Source organism: Mesoplodon densirostris, chromosome 6 (genome assembly GCF_025265405.1).
Source record: "Mesoplodon densirostris isolate mMesDen1 chromosome 6, mMesDen1 primary haplotype, whole genome shotgun sequence".
NCBI classification, from domain to species: Eukaryota; Metazoa; Chordata; class Mammalia; order Artiodactyla; family Ziphiidae; genus Mesoplodon; species Mesoplodon densirostris.
Window position 1 is genome coordinate 46504658 of NC_082666.1, and position 9713 is coordinate 46514370.

A 9713-nucleotide genomic window follows, 5' to 3' on the forward strand; every position below is an offset into this window, starting at 1 on the left:
TCCTGGACCAGGGCTTGAATCCATGTTCCCTGCATTGGCAGGCAGATTCTTAACCACTGCACCACCAGGGAAGTCCCTTCCAGGACTTCTTGAATCTCTGGCTTGATGTCTTTTTTCCACTTTGAAAAGTTTTCAGCCATTAACCCTTCAAGATTTGCTTTTATCCTGTTCTCTGTCTCTTCTGTCTTTCTGGATTTTGAATTACTCATGTGTTAGATCTTTTTATCACACCCTTTATGAATTGTTCCTCTCTTCTGTATTTTCCGTACTATTGTCTCTCTTCACTTATTTCTGTTTTTTTTTTTTTTTTTTGAGGTACGCGGGCCTCTCACTGTTGTGGCCTCTGCCGTTGTGGGGCACAGGCTCCGGACGCGCAGGCTCAGCGGCCATGGCCAGGCTGAGCTGCTCCACGGCATGTAGGATTTTCCCGGACCGGGGCACGAACCCATGTCCCCTGCATCGGCAGGCAGACTCTCAACCACTGTGCCACCAGGGAAGCCCTATTTCTGATTATTTTTTAATGACATTTTCCAATTCATGAATTCTTTCTTTAGCTTGTCAAATGGTCTGGTAAACCTATCCATGATTTGTTACTATTGATTATTATATTTTTAGTGGTTGAATTTCCATTTAGTTTTTTTGTTGTTCCCAGTCCTCTGTTGAAATTCTCAATCTTGTCTTTCAACATGGTAAACATAGTTACTTTAAAGTCTGTGTCTTATAATTCCAATATTTGGAGCCCCTGTGGAGTTGTTTCTATTGTCTGTTGTTTTTGCTGGTTTTCATTTATGCTCTATGCTCTACTGAGAGTACATGGGCCACTGTATTTGCAAAACACAAAACAAAAATTTGTTTATAGCAGCAATTTGAGGCCCAAGATATCTTTCTTCAGAAAGGATTTAAGTTTGCTTCTGCCAGGCTCTTGGGAATCATTGGCATTCCAGAATTACTTTATTCCAGTTTCAAGGACTGAGATGATTTAAAACTGATCCCTTTGAGGGCCCATGTACTTATAATTCATCCTTTCTTCTAAGGTTCAGCCTTTTCGTATCTTAACCCAAGGGATGTTCATCAGTGCTTCTCACTTTGGCCATCCCTAAACTCCAATCCCTGTTCTTCTGTTCAAAAAAACCATCTGCCTCTTGGTCATCTATTGTGGTACTAACAAATATTACCCCACCCTGGGAAAAAGTGGTCCCAAACCTCAATTTATTATCTCTTCTATGCCTTGTAGCAGATTTGTTTTATATTTTCCAGTTGTCCTCACTAGGAGACCTGGGCCTAATTGCAAGAAGTGAAACTCTATTTAAACTTCTGAACCTCAGTTTTCTCAAGATGATGACCTAGATGTGCCCACTGGATTTGGCAACTTGAAGTCATTGATGGTCTTGACATGAGAAGGCTTTGTGGAATGAAAGTCAGATTGAAATAGGTTAGGAGTGAATGGGGTGAGGGATAGAAGTAGCATTTGGGGGGGCAACTCATTCTAGAAATCTGGCTATGAAGGGAAACAGAGAAGTGATGTGGGAGGTGAAGAGGGATAATGTAGGTTAAAGAAGAATTTTAAGAGTGAGAGATACCAGAGCATGTTTGTATGCTGATGGGAATGCTTATGCTGATGTAGCTATTTGCCACCCTCATGACACAGGTATATTTCATACCCATGTGACAGGTAAATCAGCAAGTTGGCTTTCCATGTCTGCCTCATGTGTTTTAATTAGCATGAGTCAAAGTCCATGGGTCTTGGCACTCCTGGGGTCCAGCTCTGGCCAGCCTTTCTTATCACATCCACAGTCACTTCCATTTCTTCCTCTATTCACTCCTACATCATCCTTGGCCCTAGATGAAGTCCCCATCCTCTTTAACTGATCTGATGCTCCTAATTAGGGTTCCTACCATTAGAGTCACCAGTTTCCAGACCCTTCTACAGGAAGCCACCAGAGCCCTTCATATTTATTATGTGCCATAATAAATTCTTTGTATTGGGAGCTCTGAAGTGCAAATTTAAACATGTCACCTCTCAGTTAGTAATACTCCTTGGCTCCCGCATTTTCCTCTGGCTGAAGCCTACCTGCCTCTCCAGCCTCTCCCCTCTCACTCTTGCTCTGTTTCCCTGGTGGCTGCTGTGTGGGCTAAGGCTGACCTGACTGGGAAAGAGATGCTTGGGTTGGGGAAGGCGGGGGCTCTGGGTGTCAGAGCTTGTCTGGCCAGCCTGGCCCAGCTGTCCCAGGGCTACCCTGTGCCCAGGGAGGTTCTGTTTCCCTTTGCTGGGAGCCCCTGGGGCAGCTCTTGAACCAGAACTGCATTTCCAGGTAGGAGCAGATATCCTGGACTGGTGAGCCAGGGCTGGGCCATGCCAGGCCCTTTGTTTCTAACTTGGGAGAGGCTTCAGGTTTCTGTCTTTTTTTCTAAGAACTGGGGAAGTGCCACGTGGGCACCACAGTGGCCAGAATCAATGAGAAAAACAATATCCAGGGAAAAACCTACTCCCTTAAGTCACAGGATTGTGGGGTATATGTGTGTCAAAGTTTCTGTGTTTGTCACATGAATATATGTCTCTATATATGTGTCCCTGTCTGTGTTGTATGCTGGGAGGGAGATGGGGGGGTGGGGTCTGCATCGTGTCCTGTGTCTGTGCATTTGTGACGGAAGCCAGTGCTGTGTGCCTGTGTATATCTGCATGTATGTCTGTATCCTGTGTCTGGGTGTCTCCAATATATGTTTGCATGAGTTTCTAAGCCTATATGTTTATATGTATTTAGTCCCCAAATTCCAGACTTCTTCCATGCCAGCATTTCTCCTTCACTCTATTTCAGCCACTCCCTCTTGTGGTCATGTCCTGACTCTTGTCATCAGTGAGAAGGGCTCCACCTCAGAAGTCTCAAAAATCCAGTATTTCAGGCTCTGACCTGCCCCTCTCTCTCCAGTTCTCTCACACTCTGACTCTTGTCATATTTGTCTCCCATCTCAGTGGGGCCTCCACCTTTTCAGGGCTCCCCATCTCCTTCAACCTTGACCTCCAGGTGTATCCTTCGACAGCTCTCTCCTCAGCACCCTCACTGTCCTAACCTCCCACTTTTATCCCACCTGGCTAATCCCCAACAATGTAGTGGAGCCTCACTGGAGAAAAATTGTACAGGAGGGTGGATGAGTCTACGTACAACTCATTACCTGTAACCGCTGCTGGGGATTCCTCTACTTGATACAAACTGCCTTCCCTCTCCCATTTACAGCTATTGCTCATGCTGTGTGGTGTGGCCAACCCCCCAAAACAACAACAACAACAAACAAACAAACAAACAAGGGGACTTCCATGGTGGTCCAGTGTTTAAGACTCCGTGCTTCCCATGCAGGGGGTGAAGGTTCGATCCCTGAACCGAGATCCCACATGCTGCATGGCGCGGCCAAAAAAACAAACAAAACAAAACAAAACAACATACAGCTATTGCTTTTTCCAGCTGCACCCTTTTCCCCCACCGCAAGGGCTTCAGCTGGGCTCAACACAAATGCCTTGCCTCCTAGCACCTCACAGAACCGCCCCCCCCCCGCTGCCCCGCCCAAGGCCAGTGGGTGTGAACATGCTCCATTTCCTGCCCCCTCCCACCTCCAAACTTGTCTGCAGCTGCACCCATTCCCATCTCCTTTTCCTGGGTCTTGGTGTCCTTCCTCACATTCAAGGCTAGATCCATCCCAAAGAACCCATCTCAGTTCTCGTTTGTCAGTACTCTTTTAATCAAAAGTGACAGAATTCCAACCCAAACCTGCTTAAGGAGACAAAAAGAGACCCTTTACCAGCTCACACAGTAGGATGTGCAAAGTTGTATCCTGTGTAGGAACAGCTAGATGCAGGAGCTCATCTGATATCACCTGAATGATGTCATGGTTCTGTGCCTTAGTTTCCTCATATGTAAAATGGGATATTAATAGCCCCTACCACAGTTTTTGTGGGGAATAAAAGCCATCAGAAACTCAGATAGCACCCTTGGTGCTCTTATCTCTCTTTTTCTCTATGCAGCTGGTTTCCTTTTCTCTGCAACCTGATTTTCTTTGTTCTCCAGTCAGGTAAGGAAAGTGACCACCCCACAACTCCTCAGCATATCAGCCCAGTTAGAACTAGAATATTTTAATTCCAATTCTTAGTACTTGGAAGAGAGAATCCTAACAGCTTAGTTTGGGTCAGTGTCCACCACTGAGCCATTCAGGTATAGTGGGAAGAGAAATACCTGGTAAAATGTAGCTGTAGCAGGCCCACCCTTGAGTGAGGATAGTTAGAAGGGGAAAGGAGAAAGAACTGTGAGCTGGCCAGACATCTCAAAAGGTGTCAATTGCAACTGGACAGAGGGGAATCCCAGTCTGCTGTAAGAGTTGGAGTAATACGGGGAATGAACTTGGACCCTTTCCCTCAATGTAGATAAAGGCCAAGCATTCCAGGTGTCTAGATTTAATCCTTATTCTATACCCTAGAGTCCCTGGAGGTTGATGGAAGTTAGTCTGATAAGGAGACCAGAGATTCTACTTAAGAAAAGGAGAAGAGTGGGAACTCCCTTCCGGGGAAGTACAGGAAGCAGCAGGGGCTTGTCCTGGCCTGGATCTGTGGATTCCATCTGCATAGATCCCAGATCAAAGATGAGTTAAGGGAAGCCTCCGGAAACTACAAGTGCTAACAAGTCATGGTGTGGGGAGATAGGTGAGCCAACACTGGCCTCCCATCTGCGCCCCAGGCTTGTGGGAAGAACACCTTTTGTGTAAATAAAGGTGGTGCTGGCAACACACCCCGTTGTGGCTTTGGGTCACAGGGGCAGAATTGGCAAGTGGGGACAGATAGGAATTCCAGGGGTTCAGACAAAGTGGAGGATTACAGGAGATCAGCCATCCACCCGCTGATGGCACATAAGCAGTATACAAACCCATCTGGGAAAGCAGCAGCACACCAAAGAGGGGAGGAGTCCCTCCCTTCAAAATGGTTTAACCAGTTTTAGACTTCAGTTTGACTTTTAGTATTAATTCTCTTATGGTGTTAAGAAACATAAATGAGTAGGGCTTTTAAAATTCTTTTTCTTGCGGTACGCAGGCCTCTCACTGTTGTGGCCTCTCCCGTTGCGGAGCACAGGCTCCAGATGCGCAGGCTCAGCTGCCATGGCTCACGGGCCCAGCCGCTCCGCGACATGTGGGATCTTCCCGGACCAGGGCACGAACCCGTGTCCCCTGCATCAGCAGGCGGACTCTCAACCACTGCGCCACCAGGGAAGCCCTACAATTCTTAATATATGATGATGATGATGATAATAATAATAAACAACTCTTATCAGTGCTTACTATATACAAGGCAGTGCTCTAAGTATTTTATATGTATTAACTCATTTAATCCTCATAACTTTTGAAGTAGTACTATTATTATCCTTATTTTACAGATGAGGAGACAAGACAAAAAGAAGTTAAGCAACTTGCCTAAAGTTGCATAGCGGGTAAGTGGCAGAGCTAGGATTTCAACCCAGGCAACCTGTGCTCTTAACCACTTTCAGAACTGCGGCTCTCACTCCAGTGGTGTATACTTCTTAGGATCTTTTAGAAGTAAGAAACGGCCTTCCACAAGCTTTTTCAAGGAAAGGAGGGGTTATTCAAAGGAAGAAGTGGGCTGAAAGAAAGAGGTGGAAGCTCGGAAATCTAAAAATAGGCACCACAGTGCAGGCCTTTAGGAGTCTGAATGTTCTTTAGGGCTCAAAGGTTGCTCCAGCATCCTCAGCAGCAAGATGGAGTTCAAGGCTCCCCACTCCAGAGTCCCTTTGTTAGCACTACTTAGCATAATTTAAATGTCTGCTCCATGCTTGCCTTGGGCACTCACTCTCTTTCATTCTCTCAGCTCAATATCTTTTTTCTCTCTCAGCTAAATCTGCCTCACACTCTATCTTACACATCTCATGGCTTCTTCCACCTTAAAAACTTTCAGCTGCTCCTATTCCTAAGTGCCTGATCTCGCCACATTTTCCAGGTCATTAAACTGACCAGTTCAACTTATCTTTTTGAGCCAGTTCAGCTCACAGGATGTTTGTCTGCTCTTGGGTGTGGTATGGGAAGGGGATTGGAGTTACATGGTGTAAAACATGATCGCCTGTTGTTGCCCTTTTAGGTGGCACTGTGGGCGATGCTCTTTCCTTAGGTGTCTCCATGATAGGCACGTGTAGCTCCGGTCCTGGCTAAGCCTCATGTTGTCAGGCTAGAGCTATTCTCTGTGCCCCAAATCAGTCCCATTTCATTGCTCTCCTTGGAAGGCGTCTTTCCTTTCTCCTTCCCTCTTCCCTTCAGCCCTATAAGCCTGGTCTTGGCTAGTCCCCTGAGGACAGCATCCACAGTCATTGATTTGGACATTGGTCAAAGAAAGATGGGAAGGGACAGGAGTCAGCACAGGTGAATTTTTACAAGCTTGTGACTTACTCCTTTTGAGATCCGTGTGGGGCCCTTCAGTTCCTCTTTTCCACTTTCTTGTCTGTGTGATGGGACTCTTCAGTGCTTCCTACCAGCCTCACAGACCAGACCATACAGACAGGGTTGGCTGTCCACCCAACAGTCATTACACTGGCTCCATCTACTTTTTCTTGCTGGATGATCTGCGATTGTGTTTGGATGCTCAGGAAGGTGGTCCCTTCACAGCCCCAGAGGGCACATGTGCATGTTTAGGCCACATGTGACAATTCCACTCCCTTTGCCAGTGATGGTTTCAACTTGACAATGGACACATGAGGCCGCCTTGGCCAATGTATCAGCTGAAGAGGGAGAGGTTCTGGGAAAGGCTTTTAAAAATATATTTGTTTGTTTGTTTTTGCTGTGCCTGGGACTTAGTTACGGCACGCAGGATCTTCGTTGCAGCATGCGGATTCTTAGTTGCAGCATGCATGGAGGATCTAGTTCTCCGACCAGGGATCAAACCCGGGCCCCCTGCGTTGGGGGCGCAGAGTCTTACCCATTGGACCACCAGGGAGGTCCCTGGGAAAGGCTTTTGTCCTTGATAAAAATTATCCATGTGGGCAGTTCCCTGGTGGTTCAGTGGTTAGGATTCGGCGCTTTCACTGCAGTGGCCCAGGTTCAATCCCTGGTCGGGGAACTAAGATCCACAAGGCAGGCAGCACAGTCAAAAAAAAAAAAAAAATTATCCATGTGGAGAAACTCTCCTTTTGACTCTAGGGCCAGAGCCACACTGCAGTCTCTGAAGAGAACAGGCTAGCTCTTTGGGATTTGCAGGAAAGCATATTTTGTTCTAAGTTGGAACAGGTGGCCTTTATTCAAGGAGATATACAAAAAAGATGAAGGCCCTTCATCAGGGATGATACAGGGATTCCTGCCCTGGGGTCGGAGGTGGGAATTTAAAAAGAGAAGGTTGAGTTAAAAGATCTCTAAGTCACTTTCTGCCATGAACAGGTAGAATTGTGTGATACTTTTTCTCTAGACTTTGCCTTGTTATCATGTTGGATGAAACTGGTCTTGTTTAATAGGAAGGGCCAAACTGTTGCTCCATTTTAGCACTCAAATATTGACCCTGCCTTCTACTTCCTTTGCCCATTGGACCAAGGATGTCTTTCCCATACACCTCTCCTCCTCGATACCAGTTAGACACCTGTTGGCCTGGTTTACAATGGCAGCTTTTCTGTGGTTGGCCTGCCCTCTGCTGGATTAAGGAGATGGATTGTGGAGACATGGACTTCTGGGAAGGGCCAGCTTTCCGGAAAGGGGATGTGATCAGGAGACCGGATTTCCCTTGGGGTCACTCTACACCGTTTGTTCACCAGAAATTAGGTCTAGGAGGTGGTGATCCAGCTCTGAGTGTGGGGTGGGAAGCTTCCTGATGAACACAACTGCTTGGTTTAGAGGTTAGAAGTTGTCTGTGTTGTGTGCCCGTGTGAGTTTCTTCATCCATGTACAGACAGAGAGAGGAATATTTTTTTTGTCCAGTGTTAAAAACAAAATTTCTTAGACAAATTGTTGTTTAGCAATTGTCAGAGTTTATCAGCTTGCTAATAAGGGATCAGCCAGATAATGCAGCTTATGCTTTGGGTATAGAAAAGATATGGAAACTGATGGCTTATATAGTTGGGATACGGAAGACTTAACATAAGCAGCTAGTTTGGGGGTGGGGGAACTCCCTAACTAGGTAAAGAGTGCAGTTTGATTACATATAGTAACAAATGTCACAGTCAAGTCTGTTGCTAGAGAGGAAACATGGAGGAGGAGGTTTGGGATGCCAGGGGCATTGGCTGTCAATCAGAGATTAAAAATCCAATACATTTAAGAAGCAAAGAATGAGGATACATCTGTGGCTGCTAACTGTAATCATAAAGTTTCATTTCTCAGAAATGGTGTCTATGATCTGATCGCCATGGATGCATAAACCACGGACACAGCAGCAAATAGCAAGCTCTGACTTGGTGCCAAGAGAAACAGGTCTCTTGGCACCAGGAATTTTTCTCAAGCAGTAAGCAGTGCAGCTAGAATATAGTTTACACCCTCCCAAACACCAAACAGCTGTCCACACCCCTTTTTTTCTTTAGAGGCAATTTTTTTCTCTGAAATCAGAATGATCAGAGATTGAATTTTTCCACATAAGTTAATTTTTCTGATAACTGACATTTGTGCCTTTAAGTACTATAGCTGTTCTTGAAAATTAAAAAAAGATTTTATTCTTACATGCTTATGAAAAAGAATTTTAATGATGCAGAAAAATGAAGACAATATAATAATAATACAAATCCTGTCACCCAGATGATGTTAGGTGAATATCAACCAAAGAACCTTTATGTATACGTACAATAGCAGACCAGGTAGATAGATAGACATATAGAACAGGCTCATGAAACTCTTTCTGAAAATCTTGAGACTAGCCATGTTTTGGAGTTTGGAGTTTTTTATATTTTAGTAAGATAATATGGTATATACACTGTATATCTTACAATATCTCCCAGCAGGATCTAGGTGGTACATAATTAAATATATTAACACTTCTGTATATGAATATTCACACTATAAGATGTTTAAAAGACTGCAAATAGCCTCACTTAAATTCAGGACAGATTTTGCTGCTAAACAACTTATAAAATATATTTAATTTTCACAGCTTTTTAAATTTCAGAATTACAGGTAAGGAATCGTGGATGTGTGCTTTCATAAAATAGGATAATATAATACATGTTATTTTTTGGAGAAAAAGTAATCAATTTAATTGTATCCATAATTGACTGAATAAATAGAAGCTGAAGTGAAACCAAAGGAATTGCCATACTTCACATAAACATTTCTTTATCACAAGAGATATTATTTTCTAAAATATCTTTCTAAGGTTAAAAGATGAGAGTAAGAAAAATAATAAGAGACTGGAGTCATTATGTTGGAATAATTTCTGATGGGGATCTTCCCAACATGTTCTCAGTACTATTAGGCTTAAGGCCCTCCAAATATTCTGTAACTTTCTCTTTGGTATCCTGAAATTCATAAATAACATAATCTACTCATATAGATAATGAAAAAATTAATATAATGCCTAATATGTAGAAAATAAAAAGAAATTAATTTGTTATAAAATATAGTAATATGTATTTCAATATTTAAATCCTTGGGCATTACTACTAAAGACAAAATGAAGCAATGAGATGCTTGCTGTATGTATAATGAACAAGTCTGGATTTAATAGAAGTTATAAGAAGAGAAGCCATTCCATTCAAAATGAT